Source organism: Petaurus breviceps, unplaced genomic scaffold (assembly GCF_028583685.1).
Source record: "Petaurus breviceps papuanus isolate PSGF00001 unplaced genomic scaffold, PetGlider_PUasm1.0 79, whole genome shotgun sequence".
Classification (NCBI taxonomy): domain Eukaryota; kingdom Metazoa; phylum Chordata; class Mammalia; order Diprotodontia; family Petauridae; genus Petaurus; species Petaurus breviceps.
The window spans coordinates 7,497,249-7,523,707 of NW_027186523.1; the positions used below are offsets into that span (position 1 = coordinate 7,497,249).

The following is a 26,459-nucleotide window of genomic DNA, read 5'->3' on the forward strand; positions in this document are numbered from 1 at the left end:
CTACCTGTGTGATCTTTACCTGGGGGCATCTAGATGGCACAGTGGATAGAGTACCAGGCCTGGAGTCAAAAAGACTCATTTTCCTAAGTTCAACTCCAGCCTCAGACACTAGCTGTGGGATTCTGGGCAAGTCACTTAGCCCTGTTTGCCTTCGTTTCCTCTTGTGTTCAACAGGTTGGAGAAGGAAATGGCAAACTGCATCTTTGCTAATAAAACCCAAATGGGGTCACAAAGAGTCAGACACAACTGAAAATGACTCAACAACAACAAACAACAGCAACCTCTATCTCCATGAGTCTCAGTTATCTCTTAAAGAAAATGAAAAGATTTGACTAGAAGTCCTCTGAGGTCCCTTTGAGATCTATGTTCCTATGATAATTCAGGAGTCTCCCACTACTGCTACTCTCTCCTTTTTTCCTGACCCTAAGTGGATGAATCCCACCTGATTCTCACCTATGGGTACATATCTTTATCCTTCCCAAGATACTTCCTTCTTTTAAGGACTTTCAAATTTTCCACTCAAATAAAAATCAGGGTGAGCCTCATGTTTATTTCTTACCTTCTTGTGTTCCACAGTCCTTCTTTCCTTTTTCCTCAGGGCCACCTTCTTCTACTCTCTAATCTTCTCACACAGGTCAGGACTCTCCTCTTCCTTTCTTCAGTCTTTTCTTTTGTTTGTTTCTTCATAGCAACTGATACCAGACCCTCCAAAGCCAAAAGTACTCATCGCTCAATCTCTGCTGTGTTCACATCTTGAGGTGACAAAAGAGACAGGAAATGTGGGCCTGAATAGTCCTAGGAGGCTACACTAAATGGTATGACAAAAGCAGTTTGACAGAGAAGCTTTTAAAAGGATGATGCAGTGTTTTGTGTCTCTATCAGTGGCCAAGTTCTTTCCATTTGTGGACTCTTCTGGAAATTCCAACTTATAGCATGTGCCCAGAGAGTGGTTGCTATTTCAGTTTGAGACAGAGCCTATATGAGCAGTGCTGAATCAGGGAATCCCAAGGTGAGCAAGAAGCAGAGATAGTATTTGCCATGCATTGGGATAGTGACTCTGGGAGTCATATGGTGGCATCTCACTTAACAATCTTCAGTAACCAGCCTGTCGAAGGATTGGACCAGTTCTCATCTGCCAATTGACAGGAAGTAAATGGTAGACCCAGAGGGACTAGCATAGCTGATTGACAGCAGCCAGGACAGTAGTAAACCACAGTAATCAAGTTAGTGTTGAGATGACCCCTTTTTCCTAATACACACAAACTGTAAAAATGATGAAACCAAGTACTGCTTGGCATAAAGCCTTTTGGAGATATATAACTGTACTCCAAACTGTATGTAAATGAACAGTCACATTACATGAAGCTGGGAAGATTAATATCTTGCGGTATGGGGGTGAACATTAGCCAAGCAAGTTATAAATGTTGGTCAATTAATTAACAACCATTTGCTATTAAGCACTCATTCCGTGTCAGACATTGTACTAAGCACTGGACATACAAAGAAAGAGTAAGCAATGCCTGTTTTCAAGGAACTTATGCTATGATAGGGAAAACAACATATCCATAAATACATCTTTACAACATATACACACAGACACACACATATGTATACATATGCACACATAGAGATCTCTCTCTCTCTCCCTTTCTCTCTCTCCCTCCCTCCCTCCCTCCCCCATCTAGATTAAGTCAAAGATAACCTTAGATAAAAATACAGATGAGAGCATCTAGGTGATTATGGTTTAAGAGTGCTCAATTAATGGGAGTAAATTGCTCATCAGAAACCCAAGAACTTCTCGTAAGTGCGTAGCTGATGTGAGTCAGAGTGGCTCAACCTTGGGGCACCATCTGGCAGCTTGTGATGATACTGTTCTCAGAGGAGTTATTTGGTCATCCTCTCTTAGTGTCAAGTCAAAGAGAGTACTAATTTAAGTGGGACACAGGTTATTTGCATATGCATTGAACCTCTTTTAATTTGGTTTGTTTTCTAGGAGGGTAGTGTGGCATGGGAGAGAGAGAAAGTTTCAGAACCAAGAAGATCTCAGTTAGAATCAAGTCATAAGGCATTTATTAAGCACCTGCTGTGTGCTTGGCACTGTCCTAGGTGCTGAAGATACAAAGAAAGGCAAACATCCTAACAACATGTAAATAAGTAGGTACATGCAAGACATATCAAGAGTCAATGGAAGGAAACCTCAGAAGGGAATCACTAACAGTTGGGGGTCTTAAGAATGGCCTCCTACAGCAGATGTGACTTGAGCTGAGTCTTGAAGGAAATCAGGCATGCTGAGAGGCAGAGATGAGGAGGTTGTTCCAGGAATGGGTTCAGTTAGTGCAAAAACACAGATCTAGCAGATGGAAGATTGTGCACAAGGAACAGCATGTAGACTAGTGTTCAATGTGGGCAATTCTCTAAAATTAAAAGTTGCAGGGGGGGCAGAGCCAAGATGGCGGAGTAGAAGCATGTCCTTCCCGCAGCTCTGGCTTCCACCCTCCCCAATCCATGTGAAAAGGGGACTCTAAACAAACTTTGGAGCTGCAGAACCCACAAAATGACACTGAGAAGCTAACCTCCCGCTGAGGACAGCCTGGCAGGCTGGCAGGAATCCAGCAAAGCACTCTGGGAGCCAAGCCCAGCCCCACGCCAAGGCTTTAGCCCCAGGGTGGACCTGACCAGCCGCTGGCCAGAGGGACTCCAGACAGCAGCAACCATAGCCATTTCCAGATTTATCAACACATAGACACAAAGGACAAAGTGAGAGGTCAGTGCAGTCTGGACTTTGGGACCAGTAAGTGGGAGTGCATGGCTTTTACCCCCAGGGCAAAAAGCCACTGAGACGCCACAGCCAGCCAGCACCACGAGGCGGCTTCAGCTCTTGGCCTGCAGGGTGTAGGGGATCAAGCACCAGTCTGAGGGGTAATCACTCTTGCTTTAGCCTGCTTGGATCTGGATTGCAGTCTAGGGTGGAGGTTCTGGGGTGTGTGTCCAGCTTGCCAGAGGGTGTGGAGACCTCAGAGAGGGCACCCATCTAATACTTCAGGCAGCTGAGAAAACCCCAGGGTTTGGGACGAAAGCTCCCCTGTCTGGTGGCAGAGTCCTACTGTGGCAAAAAGCCCAAAAGTCAAGTAATTGAGTGGCAAAATGAGCAGGCAAAGGAAACAAAGCAGACAGAATATTCCAACAATATACTCCTATTTTGGGGACAAAAAGGAGCAAAGCATGGAACAGGAGGTAAACAGTGAAGTCAGAACTGCTGCACCAAAAGCTTCAAAGGAAAATACAAGCTGGTTACAGGCCATAGAGGACCTTAAGAAAGATTTTGAAAACCAAATAAGAGAAGTGGAGGAAAAATTGGGAAGAGAAATGAGAACAATGCAAGAAAATTATGAAATGAGAGTCAACAGCCTGACTGAGGAAAATAATACCTTAAAAAACAGACTGACTCAAATGGCAAAGGAGGCCCAAAAAGGCAATGAGGAGAAGAAATGCCTTAAAAAGCTGAATTTGCCAGATGGAAAAAGAATCTCAAAAACTCATTGAGGAGAATCATTGCTTCAGAATTAGATTGGAGCAAATGGAAGCTAATGACATTATAAGAAATCAAGATGCTGTTAAACAGATCCAAACAAATCAAAGAATAGAAGGCAATGTGAAATATCTCATGGGAAAAAAATACTGACCTGGAAAATAGATCCAGGAGAGATAATTTAAAATTTATTGGACTACCTGAAGGCCATGACCAAAGTAAGAACCTAGAAATCATCCTCCAGGAAGTTCTCAAAGAAAACTGCTCTGATGTTTTAGTACCAGAGGGCAAAATAGAGGTTGAAAGAATCCACCGATCACTTTCTGAAAAAGATCCCAAAAAGAAAACTCCTAGGAATATTATAGCCAGGTTCCAGAATTCCCAGATTAAGGAGAGAATATTACAAGCAGCCAGGAAGAAACAATTTGAATATTGTGGAAACACAATCAGGATAACCCAGGATCTGGCAGGTTCTACACTGAGGGATCGAAGGGCTTGGAATATGATATTCCAGAAGGCAAAGGAGCTGGGATTAAAACCAAGAGTCACCTACCCAGAAAAACTGAGTATCATGTTTCAGGGGAAAATATGGTTATTCAGTGGAATAGAGGACTTTCCAGCATTCTTGCTGAAAAAACCAGAGTTGAATAGAAAATTTGACATTCAGATACAAGAAGTAAGAGAAGCATGAGAAGGTAAACAGGGAAAGGGAATCATAAGGAACTTATCAAAGTTGAACTATCAACATTCCTACATGGAAAAACAATAATTGTGACTTATGAAACTTTTCTCAGTAGTTGAAGGGATTAGAAATATATATATATGTCTATATATTAGGGTATATGGGCATATGAATGTGTGTACATATGTTTACAGGTATACATAGATAGAGGGCACAGGACCAATTTAACAGGAAGGAAGGATACTTAAAAGGTGAAATTAAGAGGTGAGAGGAATATAATGAGAGGAGATGGGGAGAGACAGATTGGGGTAAACTATCTCATATAGAAGAGGCAAGGAAAATGGTTACAATTGAGAGGAAGTATAGGAAGGCAAAAGGGAATGGGTCAACCTTATTCCCATTGAATTTGGCTTGAGGAGGGAGTGAAATACACATTAAATAGGGTATCTCACCCTCCAGGAGAATAGGGGGGGAAGGGGATGAGAGAGGGGATGAGGGAAGGGAGGGTAGGCTGGGGGGAAGGGAAGTTGGAAGCACTCACTTTTGAAAATAGACGGGATCAAAGTAGAGAATAGAACAAGTGGGAGGTGGGAGAGTAGGGAGGGAAATATAGTCAGTCTTTTACAATATATCTACTATGTTATTGTTTTGCATTAGCCACATATGTACAACCTATACTGAACTGTGTATCTTCCCAGCAAGGGTGGGTGACAAGGAAGGAAGGGAATGAATCTGGAATTGAAAATTTTAAAATCAAATATTCAAATATATATATACATATATGTATGTATGTATATGTGTGTATATATATATTTTTATATATATATACTATTATTAATACCATCTTACATGTAATTGGGAAATAAGATATACAGGCACTGAGGCATAGAGATCCACTGGAAAAGTAGAAAGGGTTATGGGAGAAAATATGGGAGAGAGCAGATTGGAGGAGGGGATATCCTGTGGGACTGCTTTTTGGGGCAGTGGGTAGAGGAAAAACGGGGAGAAAATCTGTAACTCAAAATCTGGCAGAAACGAATGATGTAAATCAGAAGTTAATAAAGCATTAAAAAAACAAAAACAAACAAAAAAAAGTTGCAGAGATTGTATTGACCCACATTGGTAGAACAAGTTTCCTCATGCTGAAGTATACTTTAACAAAAAAATCACAAGTCAAATTCCTGAGAGAAATAATAATTTCTCTGTTGTATTTCATAACTAATTATTGACTCAGGACCAAGGTTTTCCCCCTTTTCTCTTTCCTTATCCAGAAGTCAACCTATGTGGAAAATATCTCTCAAAGAGAGAGATTACCTAGGTTAAGATCTAATCAAAAATAGTATAAGAAATTCTACGTTTAGGTGAATGGGTGGATTCCTGCTCATTGTGTTTACTCAGGTCTGGGAAAACTTGGATTCTTGTTTTTGTCACATGGGTGATATGGAAATTGATATCTCTTTGATCAAGACTTGGGTGATCCAAGTCACTACCCCCAAGACCCTCAGTAGAATGAGCCCATGTGTCATTATAATATTTGGTCATTAATTATTAACCAGTTAGAGCTGATTGAAATTCTCAGGAAAACACAGTTTTCCAAGGGCATATATATTGTGAGTTTGCCACCATGAGGGTCTTTGGCATTCAAAATGCCACTGACCTCTTTTATTAATAAAAATGACTAATTACCCAGAAACTATGACTCTTGAACTTTTTAAACATCGCACTCCTCTCCCTATTCTTTTCTAGGGATACTCCATTTCTCTCTGTAACTTGGACAATGGAGAAATGTCCCTTGAACTCCTTTGTCTTTTTTTTTCTAGCAAGGATACCAACCTGCACCCTTAGCATAGATAATGATCACTTGGCCCAGAATGTAGGCAGAAATCATGTGTTATATGGAAGATTACTGAAACATTCTTTTTGCCATCCATACTTGTTGGAAGAGAATTCTTTGTCAACCCTACTAATAGCTGTAATAAACTAATGTGGCAATAGGTCCTAATACAGACTCTATATAAAAACAAACACAGCTGAGTGGTTCAGTTACTAGGAGAGTTGGGAGGTTTGTGCTTCAATGAAAGGAAAGAAGGTTGTGCATTAAATTTTAGGTTCCCTGGTTCTTCCCTGTTGCTCCATTGGACAGGATTCAGCAAATGTAATGCCCAAGAATTCAAGGGAAGCCAGGCCTAAAGGATCTGTGGAGTTCCCCTGTTCATGCACTCCATACTCCTAAACCAGAAGACTTCAGGGAGGACATATTGAGTACTTGATAAGCAAACACATGGAAGAACAATTAGACCGATTGTACTCAGCCCCAGAAAGCAGAATTAGAAGCACCAGACAAAGTCTGTTAAGAGGCAGCGCTCTCAATAACCACCATTCAGGGGCTCCACATGCCTATCAAAACTTAACAAGAGACAACTAGAGAATAAAGTTGCTTTCTGGAAAGTAAATCCAGGAGTGAGGTTTCAGTGCCTTACTAGCCTCAGTCAATGCCTGCAAAGAATTCTCCATTGAGAATCCATTTAGAATGCAGAATCAGCAAAAGGGTAGTTCAACAACTGTTCTCTGTTCAAGGGCCTTCTGAGTTGCAGACTAAATATCACAAACTTTCTCATACCTATCTCCAAACTGACATCACCAGAAATTGTGTCACCATCCTTTGAGGCTCATTCCAAACACTTCCCTCCTCTTTGTCCACTTCCCTTTGGCCCATTAGCAATTCTTTACTTTCTAGTTCCATCCACTCACCCATTGTTTCTCCTTCTATCTTCCATAAATCACAATTAGTCTTTGATATGTTTCTTTTCCAAATATTTCTTTTAGTTCCTATTTCTTTCTTCTCCCAGTTTCATCGTTCTCCATGTTCTTTTGTTGTTGTGGTTCTGGGGAAACATCATGCAGGAGGCATCTTTTAGAAAAGCTTATGATCATAAATGGAAAAGAACCTTGAAAGTCATCTAATCCAACCCTCTCATTTTACAGATGATGAAACTGAGGCAAAGACTTTAAAAGACTTGCCCAAGGTCACACAGTTATTAAGTGCAGAGCGAGAATTTGAACTCAGTTCATCTGACTCTAGACCCAGCATTTTCCCACTATATCACAGTGAAAATTGCTACACGAATCTGCTTAGTAACATCTGACTCCTCATGACCCTATGGACCATAGAGCACTGATACTGTCCATGGGGTTTCCTTGGCAAGGATACTGGAGTGGTTTGCCATTTCCTTCTCCAGAGGCAAACCAAGGTTAAGTGACTTGACCAGGCTCACACAGTTAGTAAGTGCTGCATGAATTACCAAGGAGCATATCCTCATGCCACTCAAAGTTGGTGGGTGGAGCAGGAAACACTGAAATATAGGATATGAAATGAAAGAGTAAGTCTTGAGAGATAGGCAGTGGAACAGCTAGTTTCCATGAAAAACAGGTAGAACTAACAACTGTGAGGCAAGCTCTAAGCTATGATAAAGGGAAGCCAAAGAAGACTAATTAAAATACACCCAAGGAATCCAGTTCAATGGGGAAATTGGTTTAAGCCCTTGAAATGGGGGCAGCCGTTGTACTAAAGAATTAGCTGTGATTAGAAGCAGCTGGGAGCAAAGAGTGAGCTCCTGGGGTCTTCACATAAAGGAAGAGCTGATCTTGTGAAATACAGTGTTACAAGCTCAATTTCAATGTTTAGCTGTATTTTTTTAATGTTTATATGGACAAATACTAGTGGGGGAAAATGTCTACTCATTGAAACTAACTACTGTCAAACCATAGGATAATGAAATCCAGGACAAATAGCAGTGTGGGTTTGTTAAGAACAATCATGCCAGACAAACTTAATAGCTTGCTTTAATAAAAAAAATAGAAAATCCAAAATGAATGGCTGAAGGGAACACAGCAGATGTTATCTATTTGGATGTTAGTAAAGCACTTGATAAAAATGTCCCATGAAATTTTACTTGCAAAACAAGTTCAAATTGGCTAGGAGAGGAAAATGGTGATGCAGATTGAAAACTGGCTCCAAAATTGTAAACCAAGGCTAATGGAATGATGAATAAATAACACTGGATCCAGCTATAGGGAGGTGTTTCACAGAAGGCCCCAGGGGTTGCTGAGGGTATGAGTTTATTAAAAAATCTTTATCAATGAATTGGAAAAAGGATTCAGAGCACAAATGAAGCCTGCCAGGAATACTAAATTAGGAAGCATTACAGACAACGCAGAGGACAAAGTTATAATGTAAAAGGATGTAAAAAGATGTCTGGGATATGTTTAGGAATGAGGAAAGAAAGAAGAAAAAACAGTATTCACCTGGGAAATGTAAGTCAATACATCTGTGGAAAGTTAGGTGGAATTCAAGTGTTCAATGTTGGAGAGAAATTTTGGAAATAGGAATTCACCGAGGGACCTAGGAATAAGAGGAAACAACAAATTAGATACCACTTTACAATGCTAATAAGTGGTCAAGAAGTCAGTTGAATTTCTTGCAAAAGGACATTGTATTCTGGACAGATAATATTAATAAAATCCTCCCACTTTGTGGTTTAAGTAGGAATCTGAGAGAAGGGGAAGACTGTGAGGTCCAGTTAAACAAGATCTAGAAATTTTAGGGAGGTTGACACTGGACTCACCATAATGTTACCTTATAGTATGCAATCTCCTTAAGAGCATGAGCAATTGGGCGGCTAGGTGGTGCAATGAGTAAAGCGTCGGCCTGGAGTCAGGAGGACCCGAGTTTGGTTCTGGCCTCAGACAGTTAACATCCACACCAAAAAACACTAGCTGTGTAACCTTGGGCAAGTTACTTAACCCCAGTTGCCCTCCAAAGAAAAAATAAATAAAAATTAAAAAAAGAGCATGAGCAATGTCTTACAAACATTTTAAAAAGGTAAGGCTGCATTTGTGATTTCCTATATTTGGGATCTCAAACAAGGGGCCTCCCTCTAACAGGGCAGGTCAGCATCTTCTCTGTAACTCAGTTTGAGAAAGTGGTCTGGGAGCACTGAAAGTTTAAGTGATTTAAAAGTCACACGGTCACTATTGTGATGTGTAAAAGGTGGGGCTTTGACCCCAAGTCTTTTTGACTCAGGTATTCTCTCTGTCTACTATACTATGCTACTTTTGGAATTGATTCTGATTTCTATACTTTCCCTGACTCTAGCTGTTATGTATCTTGGAAGGAAAATAGAATAATATTAGAAGCAATAATAACACTCCCTTTTACGGTTATTGTGAGGATCAAATGGGATAGATTGGTAAAGCACACTGCTTGGCACAAAGTAGATGTGCAAATGCTAGCTAGTATTAGCATTATATGAACATACAAAACATTGATTGGGCATCAGTGGAATTGGATAGTTCTACACATTTATATAGTTTGAGCTAAATGCTTTCCTTTTCCTTCAAGGAACTTAGAGTTTAGTGAGAAGGCAGAATGGATGGCAGAGACATAATACGTTTGAGTAAATATGATTCACAGCTAAATAAAGACAATTCACAGGTGACATAGAACACACTGAAAATAATCACAAATGTGTATACATATCCACACAGGCAAGGTGTATTGCATGCAGGAGCATGGTTTGGGGTGGTAAATGGTAATTTGGTAATGTTTACAGGAACAGATGGTTGGCAAGATGAAATCTAAAGTCTGGAGAGTTTCAGATTGGTGGGAAAGATGTGTTCCAAATGTAGATGGTGGGGTCGCCAAATGATTGGGAGGTAGGGGGGAGGACGGTACCCAGATGACAAAGGAAGCAATGTGGTATAGTGGAAAGAATTCTGGATTGGAAATAAGAAGACCTGGGATTGCATCCTCGTTCTGCTTCTTGCCACCTGTGTGACCTTGGACAATTCACCAGAGGTCTAGAGTTCAATTTCCTCATCTGTGAAATGAGAGGGCTAGACTAGATGACTCAACTAGGTCTCTTTGAGGCCTGTATCCTATCATCCTAAGATTGATGTTTCACGAATTGAACTATTTAGAAAGAAACAGGATTTGGAAATACGATTTCATTATTATGGAAAATTCTCTGATAAGAAAACTTCCCTTACTTAGAGAGAGGAAAAAAACACCACAATATATATTACAGGGAAAAGCTGCATTAACAGAAAAATTTTGGTTAAATAATGCACGTTAGTTTGTTGTGTTTTTTTTCCCACAGTGTAAATGTTTCAAGAAAATGTATTCAGATCAGAGACATTGTCTTTAATTTACCTATTGCCAAAGTCGGATAAAAATACCTTGTTAATTACCCAGGTTACCATGTATAAGAGCACTTAGTTAGGATGGCCCAATGAGATACTTCTAGTTCATTCCTGCGTTCAGAAACCTCTTGAAATTGTTATTCTCTTTGATTCAGGAAAACTCTGGTGAAACAAGTTATTTTTTGTACCCTCATCAAGGTATGCAAATTGTGCCTACTTTCATGTTTAATCCTTCACCATAACATATCACAAAAGTAAATACCTCATGCCACAGAAAGCAGCTATTCCCACATCTTTCTGTATAGCCCATCTCATACTGCTACTACTCTAGCTCATCTCCTAATAGATCCTCTCTGTTTCTTGGAAAGGCCATCTACTGACTCTCTTTCCTTCAAATTTCTTCCATTTGAATCCATCCTTCATATGACAGCCTCCTAAACTCCACTGGCTCTTTAGAACAGGGGTTCTTAACTTTTGGGGCAGTCTGGTAAAGCCTATGGGCACATCCTCAAAGTAGCATTTTTAAATGCTTAAATTACAATATGTGGGTTTCAATTATGTTGAAATGCAGTTATCACTATATATATATATATATTTTTTTTTTAAGTTCACTGGTCCTAGATTAAGAACCCCTGCTCTAGGGTAAAATATGAACTCCCTTATCTGACATTTGAATCCCTTCCTACCTTTTCTGTCTTTTCACTGCCCTTCCTCAAATGATATGATCCAACCACAATAACCTCGTCTGTATTCTGCACCCACCATACTCCCTAGGTCTGTCTCTTTGCACTGACTATTCCCCATGCTGCAAATGCACCCCTTCCTCCTCTGAGACTCATTTCAAGAATCATTTGATTCTTCACTCAGGAAGCCTTTTTTGATCTCCCTACCACCACCCCCAGATGCCACTATTTCTCTTGCCAAGACACCTTGTATTCATTTTGTGCATATTACGTTTATACTTCCTGTATATGTGTTCACATTGTCTCCTTATTGGAAAGAACATAAGCTCCTTGAGGACAGCGACTATTTTTTGTTGTAGTTCTGTATTTCCTCAGGACTTAACATGGTGCTTGGCACATAGAAAGAGCTTAATAATAGCTAGCATGTACATAGTGCTGTAAAATTTGCAAAGCCTTTCAAAAATAGTATCTTGTTTTATCCTCCTCATAATCCTGGGGAAAAGGTGCTATTATTACCCCCATTTTACTAATAAGAATATTGAGGCATACAAAGGGTAAGTGACTTATCCAGGGCCACACAACTGGTCAATGTCTGAGGTGGGATTTGAATTCCACCTAGCTGCCTCAATAAATAAATGTTAATTCAAAGCTTGTGCATCAAGATAAAGTAATATTTTTTTTAAAGTGCCCCTTGTTTGTACCTCTGACTTCATCTGTCCACCTTGCCAAACCCAGTTTCATTCTGCCTAGCAAGTAGTGTGGGTGGAGGAAGTCCTTTCTTTTACAGGATTCTCTTGGTAATCAAGGACACTTCACTTAGACAGGGAGGGAGTAAATTTTAGGACTTGGCTACATCAATTCCTCTACAAACTCAGACTAAAGATTGTTAGAGCCCTCTGATGCTGGACCCCTGTGTATACCTAGCATTTGTAGTATACCCTTTTTTCAGTCACTGTGGTATTGTCCTACTTCATAAAGTAAGTATCATAGTATTTAGCCAAGAGACAGCACTTTCATCTTGCTTAACAGTCATGCTAACTCAGAGTCTTTCCAGTTGGATGAATACCATCTGTTATGGTTTGTGATTTGCCTCAGTGGAGTAAGTGGTGCTTGCCAAATCCTTCTGCACATTAACAGAGAAGGATATTTTCCTTATATTTGTTTATTTATGATTCACAGTGATCAGCAAAGCATTGAAGAACTGATAAGAACACTCGTCCCTACAACCAGAACCCTGTCCCTCTTCTGCTTTCCTTTCTCTCTCTTTCTCCCTCCCATTTCTCTTCCCTCAAACCTGATCCTTTTCTTTCCCCTATGCCTCCATAGTCTTTCCCTTTTACCACTTTCTCATTTCTATCCATCCTAGGAAGGATCAGGAAGACTTTAGAGTTGCTCCAATTTGACAATATATGTTCCTGGAAAAAAAGCCCCGAGTCTAGCCCTTATCTCCTATTAGCATTGTTTATTCATTTCATGGAGTCTTCTTCAGCTATGGTCTGCGTCCCTTGTCTCTCTCCCCCTTCATTTCTTCCTTCATTTCTCTTATTTCTTTTTCTCTTGAAATTTCTCTCTTTATCTCTCTCTTGAAATTTCTTTTTCTCTTTCTTTCTTTCTTTCTTTCTTTCTTTCTTTCTTTCTTTCTTTCTTTCTTCCTTTCCCTTCCTTCCTTCCTTCCTTCCTTCCTTCCTTCCTTCCTTCCTTCCTTCCTTCCTTCCTTCCTTCCTCCCTCCCTCTCTCCCTCTCTCTTTCTTTCTTTCCTTCCTTCTTTCTTTCTTCCTTCCTTCCATCCTTTTTTACTTCTGTTTTTCCTTCCTTCTCAGATGGGGAAGGAGTTAGGTACTAAAGAACCTTGAATACATTGAAAAGCTACTCTAGAAGCTTGTGTCAGAGAAAGACACTTCCCTTGTTCATAGGGACTTCCTGTTTCAAGTAAGACAATAAAGGCTCTGTGAATCCCTTTCTTTGATATATTCTGAGATAATAGGCATGGAAAGACTTTGAAAAAAGTTAAAAGTGTTACACAAGTACAAGTTACTGGTTTCTGCTGTTGATCTTATTTAGAATCTAACTGCACAGAGACAAAAGGAAAATATGATAAACAATGTTTTGGTTAGGGTAAAGAAGCAAACCAAAGCTTGACTAAAGTTGAGCAGAACTTTAGCTGAGATTTCAGATAAACCTGTTCTTCATTCTGAGTGGTTCAGTGACTAGACACATCTGTTCCACCCAAAGAAAACCACTCTTTTGCCATCTACATTCAGAGCTTATCAAGATCAAAACTGTGAATTGAACATTGAATATAGAAAAAAAGCAAAATGTAAAGAAAGGGAGACAAATGATATTTCATCGAGTCATGGCATCTGAGAACTAGAAGGTTCTGGATTTGTAATTATTTTTGATATAGGAGACACTACACAAAGGGAAGAAATATACCATGAACATAATTGCAGGTAAAGTCCAGAGCGTTTTGAGACCTCATTTAATCCATCTTCTTCACTGAGCAAATTGCAGAACCAAGGTCCTAAGTAACAAAATAAAGTGTCCAAGGTCATGCAGAAAAGTTAGCAGCAGAATTAGAAATAAAACCCAGGCCTCTTGACCCCTAGTCCAGTGTTCTTCTGCTGGGTAACTGTGAAAGCAGGAATTGAGTTTGAAGTTTTTCTGAACTTGTTTCACCAAGACTGTAAAACCAATCTGGACTTTACAGAATGGGATTTTCTCACGAATCTTATATTATTGTCTTGTGCTTTCAGCTGAGCTAGAAATATCAAAAGACAAGCTTTTGTTTTGCAATATTTTGAAAAATTCTATGCTCTCTGAATTCCTCATCATAAGCAAGGGGACAGACATCATTCTTGCAAATAATATATTCATGGCAACATAACCAAAACTTTTATCTGTTTCAGTTTATCCTCCTTGAATTTTTACTTCAGCGTTAGATAACGGTTTTTTACAAGGCCTTTTTCTTTCTATATCAATGTTAATCAATGACAACTGGCTGATAAAACTCCAAATCTCATGTTTATCATCTGCCAGGTCTTTGTTATGGGGATTAATTTTTCTCTTTTTACAAGCTGTGCAAGCATACTAGCTATGGACACCAGATGTTTTTTGCATATTGGTGTTTTGTTATGTGTGCTTGCTTTGAGATGCTCTGAGGCTGGGCTGGTGTAGTAAAGTTACTATAGTTATCCGAGTCAGTGTCAACTTCTCCCCTTTTGCCATCTTGAAAGAGTTTTCTGTTTAGCAGATTCTGGAAGTCACTTCCTTTTAACATCCCAGTGTGCTCTAAAGCAGTAGAAGTCCCAAGTTCAAGTAAATGTTAATAAATTGCCATGTTGCTCACTCTTCCTGCCAATTCTGTAATTTGAAAACAACAACAACAAAAATCAATGGATAAGGCTATAGATATATATGTATATATATACATATATATATAAAGACAGAGAGAGAGAGAGAGAGAGAGAGAGAGAGAGATACTTGGGTTCGGATACTGTCTTTAATATTTATTTGTTGTGTGACCCTAGAAAGTCATTTATTCTCCGGGCCTCAGTTTACTCATCTGTAAAATGAGAAGGTTGAATTGGATTGCCTCCAAGGTCCTTTCTATCTCTAAACCTAGGATTTATGTTAAAGTGTTATTATATCTTTCTTCCTAATCTTTTTTTTTTTACTCTGAAAGGATAGAGTATGTCTCCCCTACCAGGGTTTTTTCCAAAAGTCTTAGGGCAGTTTTAGAGTTTAATAGCTTAAGATGGTGCTTAAAGCTCAACAACTGTCCTAAGTCTTTTGGAACACCTGGTATTTCATGCCACAGTACTTTATTGGGTGCTCAAATAATTATTGGTTAAAAATTCTTTTTCACGGCTACCTAGACCAATTCTGTGCATATATTTGCATGTCAAGACCTAGGGAAGAAGGTGATAATGCATAAGCTTCTGAGAGGTCCTGAAGAATTTGAAAAGTAGAAAGTTCTAGATTTGTCTTTTTTGGGGGGTGATGTCTTCTGATCTGTGCATAAATTGGATTTAAGTGAAGCAGAGGTTCATGGAAGTTGTCCTCCTCAGTCTCTCTTCCAGAGTCTCACAGTCCAGTGGCAGGAGTGAATCAAGACTACTGGGGATGACCCTGGATGCATGGATGGCCTTGGCTTCTTCAATGTCTAACCCGAGCTCAAAGTTCTCCACAATGCCTGCTTCAGCTGCCTTCATGGTGGTTGGAACAAACTGTTCTCACCTGCTTATTCCACCAGGGGAAGTCTTCACATATGTGGGGTAGACACCCCCTAACTCTCTAATGGTTTACCCCTAGGTTATCCTCAACTTGCTTTAACCTGTCTTCAAGATGGTTTACTGGCATGTGGCCACTGAACATGCTACAGCTTCTTGGAATTAGGTGGATCAGGTGGACACCAAAGGTAGAAAGCATCCCTGAAAGGGGCTCGACAGCTAGCTAGTCTCCCTGAACATACCCAACACCCCAGATTTGTAATTATCATTGAGATGGAACAATAAACTATGAAGATAATTGCAGGTGAAATGCAGAGTCTTTTTAGTGATATTGGTACTACTTTGAAATTGAATAAACAACAAAAATGAAAGTTTTATGTAGATAACTGAGGATACAAGAGTTGCAATTAATATAGTCATGGTAATTATATTGTAGGCTTGATATAATCATTTATAGACAGCTTAAAATGTTTTCCTTAGCACTTCCTTCTCCTTCCCATTTTATCCACTGCAGAAGGAGAAGGTGTATTCAGGGGTGGGGAACCTGCGGCCTTGAGGCCACATATGGCCCCATAGGTCCTCCAGTACAGCCCTTTGACTCAATACAAATTTCACAGAACAAATCCCCTTAATAAAGGATTTATTCTGTAAAACTTGGATTCATTCAAAAGACTGTACCCAAAGACAGAAGACCACATATGTCCTCAAGGCACCAGGTTCCCTACCTCTGGTTCTAGTAGAAATTAATATATAATACGTCTTGAATATCATCTGAGGGTATTTAGCAGTGAAAACAATATGAAAACTTTATTACAATGTTTTATAGATTGGACCCAGGGAAAGTATTTATTAATTGTAATTTTTTTGCATATTAGGAGGTGAGTGCTTTAGAAATTCTGATGTGGCGTATCTATTCTCATACAAATCTTAGAACTGATGATCAAGACCACAGAAGCTTCTCAAACATTAAGCCCTTAAAGTTGAGTTTGGCATAAGAACTGAAAACAAACCCCAAACCCACACGAACAACCTCCTGAGAAATCAGCTGTTTCACAGGTAATGACTGATGGGATTGAGTCTTGCTATGTATTCGTGCCTTTGTAGTCAGAGAGAGAGAGGGGAGTGAGGGGGAACGGGGAGAGAGAGAGAGAGAGATGATGACATAGTGGATTCACTGGACTTGGAGCTGGGAAAACCTGGGTTCACATCTTCCCTCCGATACTTCCTACCTCTTCAATCCCAGGTAAGTGCTATAAAGTTTCTGAGCCTCTGTGTTCTCATTTGTAAAATAAAGTTAATATTAGTACATACCTCACAGGCTAGTGAGAGTCAAATGAGATAATTTGTGTAAAATGCTTTGCAAATTTTAAAGCACCGTTATGAATGCCATCTATTTTTATTATATTAGCAGAGTTCTTTTTATAAGTGGGAGGAATCCTTGGCAACAAGTCACTGAAGTAGCCATACATACAGTCTCTCTTCTCAAAATTCATTTTTCCCCTCAAAATCTCATTTTACTCAGTTGACCCCAACAGCATTTTTCCAACTGGCTAGCAACAAAATTGTGAAGGTACTTTCTTTAAAATTAGATTTTAGTTGGGAGTTTGTTAGTTTGAAGTGAATATCCAAGTCAAGTTTCTGGCTTAACAAAATAGTTTCTCCTTTCTCTTGGATGCAAGTTAAGATTTGTGGTTGTTGAACCTCCCCATTCAATATCTCTTCTTTGTTCATTTGTCCATTGGATAGCTTCATTTTATTATTCTAAAAAGGTACAAGAGGAAAGATACTTTATAACATCCATGAAAATTCACCTTTTCCAGAATGTCCAAATATTTAATCTATGTCACCACTTAAATCTCTCTCTGGGTCTCAGTTTCCTCATTTGTCAAATGAGGGGGTTGGAATTGATGATCCTTAACATCCTTCCTAACTTCAACATTGAGTGGTTCTTAGTAGGTAGGACTCCTTGGAACTTTTCTGCTAGGTAGTTTATCCAGTATCATGAAGTTTAATATTTTCCTATCTCTTCTTATTCTGTCAGTCTTCAAGGGCCATGTCTTTTAAAGCTTCTATCTAACAAATATTAAATGAACAATCTTCTGCACTATTATTAACTTTTATTGTTATTATCATTAATTGTAGTAGTAGTTTTACAGGGGGAAGGGATAGGAAAGAAATAAGCATTTATATGTTTAGTCTTTTTCAATTATGTCTGACTCTTTGTGAACCCATTTGAGGTTTTCTTGGCAAAGATATTATAGTGCTTTGCCATTTCCTTCCCCAGTTCATTTTACAGATGAGGAAACTGAGGCAGACAGGGTTAAGTGACTTGCCCAAGGTCATGCAGCTAGTAAGTATATGAAGTCAGATGTTAATTCTGGAAGAGGAGCCTTCCTGACTCCAGGTCCAGCATTCTATCCATTGTGCCATCTAGTTGCCAAAGCATTTATACAGCACCTACTATGTGCCAGACACTGTGCTAACTGATTTATAATTATTATCTCATTTGATCCTCACTACAACCCAACAGTTGGGGAAACTGAGGGTAACAAAGGTCAAGTGACTAGTCCAAGGACAAGACATCTAATAAGTGTCAGGTCTGACTTGAATTTACATTCTTCTGATTCCAGGCTTAGTACTGTTTTGTCCCATTAGATTAAGAGAAACTATAAGTACTACCATGGTATATAATACAGATCACTAATGATCATTTATAAATACTGGGAGAGGAACACGTGGCAACAACCCTGGCAAGGGCATCCTGATCTTATGATAAGGAAATATCATAATCTCTATGAGATCGAGAAAGGACCTTTGAGTCTATCTATTTCAAACTTTTCATTTTACAAATGAAAAATGAGAGGACAAGAAAAGAAGTTTATTGGCCCTGTGGTCACATAAATAAGAAACAGAGCCAAAATTCTACCCCAGGTCTTCTGGCTGAATCCAGGTCTCTTCCCAGTAAGATATACAATATATTCTGCCTATGAATCTGCACCAAATTGGGGAAAACAATATGGTGATATCTGACATTTGAGAGGCAGCATGGTGAAGTAGAAGGAGAACTGGTTTTCAAAGCAGAAAGACATCAGTTGAAATCTCACCTCTGACCCACACTTGGCTGGTGATTCTGGCCAAGACACTTATTGCATTGTGCCTCGGGTATTTCTCTGAGCCTGTAACTTGCAGGACAGTTCCGAATCTGCATAAGTGAAGAGAATTTCTTCTTCAGGTGTTGCCAACACCAGTCCAGAAAGAAAAAAGAGCACCTGAAATAAACAAAACAGAGCCAGAACCATAGAGTGACATTTAGAGAAGCATTAAGGTTTAGTTAACTTGCATTCAAGAAGATCTGGATTCAAATTCTGACTTTAACTCTTACTGGCTGTGTCCTACTGGACAAGCCAACTGACTTTTCTGAACTCTCAGAGGGTTGAAATTTATATTATTGAAGGGAATTCTCACACTGACAAAAATAACAAATTATTATCAAATATAACCAAAATAACAAATTAATGGAAAGGAAAGGAAGGGAACCAATGTTTATATGGAGTTGTAGGCTTACAAAATCCTTTACATACGTTATCTCATTTAGTTCAGTTCTTAGCACAATGCCTGGTTCATAGTATGTACTTGATCAATGTTTATTGATTGAGTGATTGTATATTTCCTTCTTTATTTTACAGAGGAAGAAAGTTCATAGAAGTGGTTTGTTCCTATTCCACAAGTAAATGTTAGAGGCAAGATCAGAATTCACATCTCTCCTGACACCAAGTCCTGCACTCTTTCTACTACAAAACACTCCTTCTCATTGTAGAGGTAGATGAGCTGTGGACAGCCTCCAGAACATAATACTTGGTCATTAAAGTTGGAGGAAATTCCCCATCGGATGTAAAGATTAGGAAAAATTTAACCTGTCACTGGGTGAGCACATTCTCACTCTCCATATTTAAAGGATTTTGAATATGTATTCATGCACCTTCATGCATTCCTAGATATACAAAAAATACTGTAAAATTTTAGTTTAAATAGGCATAGCTTGACTTATAATATATCAAATATATAAATATTTGTGTAAATAAAAATAATATATTAAATATATAAACACTTGTATAAATCAAATCATAATGTAAATACACTAGGGCATCTTTTCATTTAGAGAACTCCATGAAAGATCCTCTTTGTAAATAAATGATTCATTTTATCGCCTCTTGCTTATAAATTTGGGTTTCTATAGTGTTTTCCAAAATCAGAGTAAAAGAATGCCATATGTAGGCTACCCTGACTTGGTTATTTTACAACAATATAACTTAGTATGAACAAATCCCCACATGCCATTAGGAAACCCCTCTGTCACGCCCTTTATCTGATGGCCCTATATAACATTGTTTTACCTTAAATTATGTTTTTGCTTGATAAATGTGAATTGAATTGAATTGAATTGAATTGTGTGAGAACTCTGAAGTTCAGAGTGTAGAAGACAACTCGATTTGACATTTAGAAAGTCAATGGAGGAGCCAGGAATGGAATTTATGGCCCTAAGATTTCCATTTCACTACTTTGCCCTTTGCTACATGACAACTCAGGGGAAGTGGTTTAAACACAACTGCCATTCTCTCAATGTCCTCTTCCTTGTCTACACATATGATGAATTGGCCCCTCAAGTTAAGACATGGATAGAGCAGCATTTCTCTGCACATTAAAACAACCATCCACCTGTTAATTTATCCTTTATGATTCGAAACCAAATATCCCTTCTCTGAATGAGCAACACATAAAATTCCTTTAAAACATGAGCAAGTAAGTGTACACTGGGGAAAATGCATCCAATACTATCTATCACACAAGATGGAAATTATTCTTATTTTCCTTGAAACCCCTTCTGTATATCTTAAGCTACATGAAGTTGACTGTTACTAGAGAGTATATATAAATTTGAGACACAAATTTCACCTTTATTCTTAATTTTGGGATGAGCACATATTCAAGTTAGAAGTTTATCGCACTTAAATGTATATAATTTGTGTAGAATGGTCCACTATAGAACCATGCTTATACTAAGTACTAAATAAATATTTGATCAATTAATTAATTTCTCTGAAGAGAAATTTACTGGAGTCAGTTTCAAATAAATATAATAAATATTTATAATTTAATATTATATACATGAAAATACATACTCTATGTAAAATACCTTGTTAATCATGCTGTATCAGAATTTTTTTTCAGTTATATTTCCATGAACCAGTATATCCTAGATGGAACCCAGCAGGTTGGAAATCCAAGTCCCTTCCTTATTACAATTTCATAGCTATGTAGGCCATGCTTTCCTGCAGGGTTTTGATGAGATGAATGTAATCATAACAGAGCATGTGACTAAGTATTTAGGTTTTACATATTTATCCAGTAAATGGTACCTTAGGATTTTAAGAGCAAATTATGGAATGAGTGGAAGGAGAAAATAGATGTGAATATAATTCAGCCATGAAAAGTCTCCCAAAACAAGGCAAGAAAATAAAACAACCCTGAAGCCAACTTTGAGGATTGGTGGTAGGGGGTGGGGTGGGGGAAGAGAAAAAGATATTACTGAGAGTGACATTGTCATTTGTGTTTGGCATGCCTCTTCAGGGACTGTCTCTCAGAGTTAATTCCCCTTTATCTTATCATGTTACACTCCTTATTCTAATTTAGCTGTTTTAATTGTCACTGTTCTCAATATTCCCTTCTAGATAGGCTGCTATGTCAAATGGACATTGCAAGCATGTATTAATCAAATCTCATTGTAAAAAATCACAAAGTGAATGTCACACCAGAAATTGATTATTTAAAAAAAAAACTTTGGGAAAAATACAGGGGATTCCTAAAGCCCAGAAAGAAGAAATGGTTGAGTGGGGGTGAAGGGGTAGGGGTGGGGTAGGTTTCAGCAAAACCATATCATTGAATAGTAATAATAATAATAACAATAATTATGGTGATAGTTATAGCAGACATTGACATAATGTTTTAGGTTTGCAAAAATCTTTATATACATTTGACCCATATTTTTAACCTGGGTCCCTAAAGACTACTAATTTCTAGTCCAGGCTAATTAATATACCATCAATTTCTTCTTTGGGGAACTTTGTTATGAAAAGAAAAATTGCTAATGAAACACCCACACAGATTGTACATGGTGACCTATGAGAATCTGTCTCACATCTCTATAAAATGCAATGAGCTGACAGATATTTTTTCTCAAATACATTTCTGCAAGGAACAGGTTGGCTACTGTTGCCAGAAATATGTATCAGAGCCTTATAGAATAGTGGCATTTGTCACAGCTCTGTCAGCATTAGAAGGCATCAAGCTGGTTCCCAGGGCTGAATTACAACTCCCCCTAAACTAGGTGCTCATATTCAACTCTGAAAACCTTTCAGTTTTTCTTACAGTGTTTCCCATCATTGTCATTGGCTCACACTAGAGAAACTAAAAATATATCTGGGGGCACCTCACCTTAAGGAAGAAGTCAATTAATGAAGAAACAAGAAGGCATAAGAAAGAACCATCTGATTATAATATAAGAGAAGGTAGGTCAGAAATGAGTTTTGGGGGAAGAAGGATCATCCATGCACCTAGGCAGCCGATAGGATTTAAAAGATGCCCCCAAACATATGAATTCAGTGTTGTCACATCATGGGAAGATAAGACTGTTGCACTGCCAACCAGCACAGCTTGATCAACTCTAGATGTGGTTCCTTGAGGTCAAAGTTGAAGTATATGACTCTAGGTGGTTATATCTTAAACAAAAGAAACAGGATAAGTACTCTGCCCTTGCACATCTCCTCTGGAATATTATGCTCAACGTTGGGTGCCATTGTTTAAGAAGGAAATGGGTAATCTGTACAGAATACAGAGAAGCACAAACAGGGTGAGAAAGAACCTTGGGTCTATGAAGGAGCTTGTCATGTTTATTCCAGAAAAGAAAAGACTCAGCTACCTTTCAAGGTAACTTGACAAGGACTGTCAGGAGGAGATGGGATTAGACTTGCTATGTTTGACTCCAAAGGGTAGAACCAGGAGCAATGTGTAGAAGCTTTAAAAAAGTGAATTCTGGCTTCGTGTCAGGAAAAACTTCCCTAGCAATTAGAGCTTTCTATGAGTAGAATGGGCTGCCCCGGAGGCGGTGGGTTTCCCCTATTTAGAGGTCTTCAAATAGAGGCTGGATGACCTCCTCAGGGATTCCTTTCATTTACAGATTTAGACGAGAGGGCTACTGGTATCTCTTTCAGCTCTCAAAATATGTGATTCCCTTATTCTTTGTATTCACATGACTACCACTCTAGTTCAGGCCATCATCATCTCTTGCCAACACTATTATTATTAGCCTTCTAATTGGTATTCATGTTATCTATCAGTTTCTCCCCTCTCTTATCTTATCTTCCACACCACTATCAAAATAAACTTCTTGATGTACTTTTTACTTCCCAGCTCAAAATTCATGAAAGATAAGCTTTCTATTTTCTGTTGCAAACTCCTTGATCTGACATTGAAGACTCTTCCAAATACAAACTCCTTGACTTGGCTTTGAACACTCTTTGCTTACTGTGACCCACCTTTCTAGCCTCATATTACATTGCTCCCCTGTACAAATTCTAGGATCCTGCCAACCTGGATTACTAGCTCTTTCTCCAAATTGGCTCTCCTTCTCTCTTCTCACTGTAGCCACATAAGTCATTTCCCATGCTTGGAATGTGTCCCATCCACAGCTTTATCTCATGGGAGGATCTTTCTCTTTCCTGAAGTTTCTGCTCAGGTGCTACCTGTTCAATGAAGCCTTGCTGGATACCTCCCCCTATTTCCCACACCTGTTGTGAGTGCTCCTTTTCACAAATGTCCTTAGATTTACTTATGTGTGTGTAGACTGTGTCCTGCCCTCCAAAAAATGTAAACTCCTTGAACTCAGGGATGGTTTCACTTTTGCTTTTGTATTCCATGTGCCTAGAACAATGTCTTCAAAATATTTGGGTCTTAAGCATTTGCTTGGACATTCAAAATATTTATGATTTTGGCCGTACTGGGAGCTCCAGATGTAGAGAAGGAACTCCCCCTGCCAATGCACATAAGAATATGCCTATGATTTAACTAAGAAATCCTATGGAGTTGCTTAAGGCACATAGAATTTAAGGTCACACATTTAGGGTAAGAAGTCACATTTGAACCCAATTCTGCCTGAATTAAAGCCCAGCTATTCTGTCTTTTAATAAATGCCTATTCAATTGAATTGAATTCTGGAATTCTTATTCTTGGTCCATCACTCTTCAGTATACCATTCAAATGTATGCATTCTCATAAGGAGAATGAAAGGCTGAATATTGTACTCTGTGCATACATACTCTACAGACCAAGAGGTGACCCAGTGGATAATATAAAGGGACTCAGAGTCAGGAAGATGGAAGTTCAAATCCTGCCTCAAACACTTTTATAAATTGTGACCTTGGGCAAGTCACTTGACCTCTCTCTAACTCAGTTTCCTTATCTGTAACATGCGGATAATAATTGCTTCTATTTTGCAGGATTGTTATGAGGATCAAATGAGTAAACATAAATAAAGTGCTTTGTAAACCTTAAAGCAATAAATAAATACAAGCGATTACTATTATTATTAATATAATTTGCACATAAGCAGACTCAGGGATACCATGGAAATATTAACTGTTATTTCCCAATATTTAGTTTGCCACATCTTTTAAAATTCTATTTAATTGATATTCTTTGTTTTACAAGTTCATTTCTGAATATATGTCTACCCCACCCAGTAAGTCATCCCTTATCACAAATTTTTTTTAAAAAGAGGAAAAAATGTACTTCAACATAATTAACCAATGTACCCACTGAGTTTGAAAGTATATTCAATATCCCACAACCACTTCTCCCCCACCTCTGCAATGAGAGGAGAAAGGTGCATTTTGTCAATTCTTCTTTGGGGGCCTGATCATTATATTTACACAGAATCTTGCATTTTCACAAATTCTCTTTACCTTATAAAAAACCAGAACATAATTTCTTGGAATTAGTAAAGTTTAAGGGAACTTAAAATGTCAAGAAACAAGAGACCCCAAATGTCCTCTTCTCTCCAGAATTATTACAAACAGTACACTTCTCCTGTGCCAGTGTAGAACCAGCCCTACTATGATCTAATGAGTGGTGGCAGTTGCTTTCCAGAAGTCAGCTGGGTTTTGATTTATTTAGGCAGCTCCATCAGTGAGTCAGATGGAACAAACAAAATATAGTCACCCCCCTCTCCCTGCCTGCACCCGACTGAAACGTAAACCACAGAAAGGGGAACGCCATTGGCATTTACAGAAGCTTATAAAACTGTCAGCGAATCAACCCCTTACATTCGGACCTCCAGGCTTCTGTGTTTTATAGTGCTGAAGTCAGCATCTTGGTTCAGCTGCATAAATAATCTCACTGGAGTCCTGTAGAGGAGGGGGTGGGGAGGGGAAGACAGGAAACCTGTCAGTGCTTTTTAAACAAAAGCCATCATAGGATGGAACACATAAGGCCAGGGTCACCATAAGAGTGCAAATCAATGTGGTTTATGGTGGGATCCACCATAAAATCTGCAGGTTGCAAGTATGCTAGGAAAGTAATGTTTCCCCTCTTTCTTCTAAATTCTTACTAAATCCTTGCACAGCCAAGAACAGCACACCTACTGCTCAGAAATGTTAGTCAACTAATTGAAATACTTTAAAGACCTGATTGGGTTCTAGCCCAGCTTGGTCATTAGCTTACTTGGGTAAGTTACTTTACCTGTGGTTGGGTTATTGTTGTCTCTCTTTATTGGTCACATGAGAAGGATAGACTATAAAGACCCTATCATCTCAAAGTTCCCTTTTAAGAAGGGAAGAAAAAATGCAATAAGTTTAGACAAATTACCAGGATGCCTTTGCCTCTTTCGCATGGTCCTGACAATGGCTATAACCTTATACGATCTATGTCTTCTTGTGTTATTCTCCCCTTATCATTTTCTTCTCTCATAACTTATCTCAATGCCTGCAAACCACACCATACAGCTAAACACCTTACTGAGCAGGTTCACTGCTGAAGTGGAAAGGCCAATGAGTTCAAAATTAGGAGACCTGCAATTCTGTTCTTGCTGTTGCTAGTTACCTGCTGTGTCTCTTTGCTGTGGATGGGTCACTTGATTTTTTCTGGGACTTAGTGTTCTCATCTCTTAAAGCAGGAATTTGGGCTAGATGGTCTCTCAGATCTCATCTAGTGTTTGTGAACAAGGACCCTTTGGTCAAACCTATGAAGCCTAGCATATCCTCTTGCAGTTCCAATCTCTACATTTCCAGACTAATTACGCGTTATTAGCCTTCATGTTCCCTGTGGTCTAGCCAAACTGAACTGACTCTCACACAGGGCATATATCCTCTATCCTTTACAAGCCTTCACAAGGCTCTTCCCAATGCATGGCTGGGGGAAGGAGGAGGACATTCCCATTCCTCCCATGCTTTCATCTCTTTAAAGTACTAGCCTCTTTCAAAGTTCACCTCATTCTTCCTCTTCCTTGCGGCCTTTCCTGATCTTACTCCCCCCCCCCTCCAAGTTGTTAATCCCTTCCTACAAATTGGGAGGGAAGTGTATAATTAGTAATCATGAGTTTGAACGTGAATGGGATAAACTCACCCATTAAATAGAAGTGGATAGCAAAATGCATTAGCAACCAGGATTCAAAAATATGTTGTTTACAAGAAATACACTTGAAAGAGAAAGACTCACACAGTTAAAATAAGGAGCTGGAGCAGAATTTATTATGCTTCAGCTGAAGTAAAAAAGGCAGGTACAACAATCATGATTTCAGAGAAGGTAAAAGCAAAAGCAAAAATAGACCTAATTAAAAGAGATAAGCAGGGAAACTACATCTTGCTAAAAGGTACCACAGGTAATAAAGTAATATCAATACTAAACACACATGCACCAAATAGCGTAGTATCCAAATCATTAAAGGGAAAGTTAAATGAATTATAGAAGGATATAGACAGTAAAACTATTCTAGTAGGTATCCTCAACTCTCCCCACTCAGAGTCAAATAAATGTAACCACAAAATAAATAAGTCAAGTAATAAAAACTGTATTTAATAAAGGGC

At 38.8% G+C, this 26,459-nt stretch overlaps 1 long non-coding RNA gene across 1 annotated transcript in view; it reads right to left on the reverse strand.

Annotated features, from left to right (window-relative positions):
- Positions 1-508: 508 nt before the first annotated feature.
- LOC138175734 (uncharacterized) overlaps positions 509-26,459 on the reverse strand; it is a 53,181-nt gene continuing 27,230 nt past the window's right edge. The window contains exons 3-6 of the long non-coding RNA XR_011172074.1: positions 18,429-18,593; positions 8,517-8,613; positions 6,963-7,096; positions 509-752 (exon numbers count right to left, since the gene is read on the reverse strand). This is a non-coding gene — a long non-coding RNA (uncharacterized lncRNA). The remainder of the gene's footprint in view (positions 753-6,962; positions 7,097-8,516; positions 8,614-18,428; positions 18,594-26,459) is intronic.